Source organism: Mesitornis unicolor, unplaced genomic scaffold (assembly GCF_000695765.1).
Source record: "Mesitornis unicolor isolate BGI_N332 unplaced genomic scaffold, ASM69576v1 scaffold13482, whole genome shotgun sequence".
Taxonomy (NCBI): Eukaryota; Metazoa; Chordata; class Aves; order Mesitornithiformes; family Mesitornithidae; genus Mesitornis; species Mesitornis unicolor.
The window spans coordinates 26,812-29,812 of NW_010171276.1; positions in this window are offsets into that span (position 1 = coordinate 26,812).

Consider the following 3,001-nt stretch of genomic DNA (forward strand, 5'->3'; position numbering starts at 1 on the left):
GCAGTAAAATACTTACTTGGAAAAGAAAAAGAAAAATGAAGTCGCAGTTATGTCTTCCCATCTTACTTAAATACTTGCAAACCTTGATTCTCACACTCCAAAGGGGCTTTCTAGCCCATTCTTCTGGCCTTTCAACCATGACCTTCTCCTCTCTACAAAATCACATCTACTGTCAGCTCTTTGGGGTCCTTCATGCCAAAACTGACTCCATTTGTCCATTTTATATAACTACAAAGCCCCATCCATGATTGCAGCCTTCTCCCAGACCATGTTTAGGGGTAGGTAGCTCACACCTGCTCCAGAAGTGCCATACAGTGACAGCACTGGTGCAAGGAGCAAGAAAGAAACTTTAAAACATAGAAGACAGCGGCATAGAGCTACATGTTGTGTGAAAGGAAACAGAAGTCTTCTGGAAGACAGAACAGGAAGCAGGACATTTCTTCTGCCTCTATTTTCTGAGCACATGTGTATTTTGAGCAAGCTGAAACTCCTCCCATCTCAGCAAGGGCAGTTTAGATCACGGAATCATTAGGGTTGGAAGAGACCTCTAAGATCGTCAAGTCCAACCGTCAACCTAACACCAGATGATTCCCTAGCCAAACTGTTCATCCTCCAGATGAAGAGATTAAAGCTACCTCTGCTGCTCTTCTCTTCCGCCTGTGGTGCATGTGAAATCACAGCGTGAAATAAACCCACTTATGTGCCAAAATACGCACAGCTCTCCCACCCTGGAGACACAGACTCAGCTGAGGCCCTGCCATGCTCTGTCCCCTATCACTTTGGTCCACGAACAGGAACTGCCACCTGCTTCATTTTCCTAAGCAGATGTTAGGCAAGATCTGAATTGTAGTGTCAGCTCTTTCAGTACAGATCAGATCAATCTTTTGGACACTGGCCCGTGCCTAAATTTTAAAGGGAAGTCAAAACTGAAAGGGGAGGTTGGCCCATCCTGCCACAGCCAGAGCAGAGGTTCCAAGCAGCTCTATTTAACAACCTGAGAGCAGGACTTATTAACATCCACTGAATTCATCACCGTTTCCTGCACAGCTGACTCTGCAAGGGGCAGGAAACAGCAAAGCAAGCTGCTGCCTAGAATAGGACATCAAGTTGCTCAGGAGACTTCTGTACAATTTCACATACGCACATTTGGAATACACAGAATCTGTACGTGACTGTATCATGCCAAAACACAAGACTGTAAGCTTTCCTGTATTTCATGGCTCTGTAACCATGGGGCCAATTCATGACCATGACACAATCTAAGTGTGTCACAGTTATGCTTCACAGAGCAGCGATATCAGTACTTGGATGAATGGGTTATTTGTGTCAAACTCTTTAGAGAAGGATGCTGCATCTCCAGATAGAAAATGTGGGATAGATGCTCTTCACTGCAGCACTGTGAATACCTCTTAGGGATCTTTCTCAGTAAATGGTCTGTAACAGGACAGACTGTAGCCTGAAATGAAAGGTCTTTTTGTTACCACATTTGTTCTTTCCCATCTAACCATTTGTGAAACTGTACCCAACTAACACTTCCCCGGTTGTTCGCAGAATGACATGGTTTTGAGAAACACATGGCAGGTGCTAAGACTGGCGAAAGACACAAGGAAATCTTTTATTAAGATTTGCAAAGTGAAACTGGAGAGCTAACGGCCTAATGCATTTGTTAAGCTTCAGAGCAATTTGCAGTGCATCTGACCCGGTTTTAAGGGACTGAGGCAGAATGGAGCCCATCAGGATACTCCACAGAGGCTCTTTCACAATCCTAAGCCAACGTCTCCCAGAACCTGATCTGATCTCCATTAGCGCAGCTCCACTGGACACAGGAGCTCCTCAGGAAACTAAGGGAGCTCTGGAACTTCGCCATCAGCTTAGAGGCACCACTGAGAATGAGCAAGGGCTGAAATCTGTTAGCAGACTTGCCAAGATGGTAGTGAACAAACTCCAGAGTTTTAACTACTTGCACACATTGCATTCTGATTAAAATCAAATGTAGAAACAATAAAGTCTGATTTCCAAAGAGTGGCTAACAGCCCTTGGCTACGTGATTTTTAACAGCCATCAGAGTCAAAGTGATGGCTGCTGGCTGCATGACAAAATTCCCTCGGTAACACAGTCACATAATAGGGCAATCAAGGGTATTTTTTTATCAGTCTCCTTTATTAAATATCCTCTTTGATACAGAATATTTAAGCAAAAATAGTTTAAAACCTCTGTTTCAGTAATCCTTACAGGAGTCTTTTGTATACTCACTGTTGCAACAGCTCATGTGGCTGTTCAAGGAATAAATCTTTATCAAATGTCAGCTTTCTCACTGTGTGGACATCTGTTCCATACAAAGAAATTGTAAGAGTAGGCACTGGAAAATGCCTATAGAAATGACAAAAACTCTGAATTCCAGTCTTCAGCTAATAAAGAAATTTAACAATTGTGTCACAGACACAATTCATAATCAATGAAGTAGCAGAATAGGAAAATGCATCCTCTAAAGCTTATCAAAGTATGGCAGTACACGCAAGTATGGCAAAAGAAGAGGATGTGCCTCAAGCACAGATGCTTCAGTAACACATTGAAGCTTCAGCACAGTGCTGCCCAGCGTCACATGCCAGTTTGAGTGCTATTTCCAGCACTGGACATTTGTCACATAACCGTGTGGCAACTGGCAGTACCCCCCCAGATGGATTCAGCCCCACAAAAATTAGACAGCATCAACAGATTCTGCTTTGACTTCTCTCTGCCACAGCTGCTGCATGGCCTGTTTGAGACCCAGATGGTCTCCTTCATTGGATTCTTCTCTATGTAAGCCAATAATCTCATGTTTTACATTAATAAACAGTAAATATGTTTCTTTGGATCCAAGGATAGCTCCTATAGGTGCAGACATTCTCATTAAATAATCAGGCTCATCAGGTATCCAGATTAACAAACCGATTGGCCCAGGGAAGATGACCAGGGACACAGCGTGTGCCCAATGCATACCTGGAGAGCACACGTACCTATC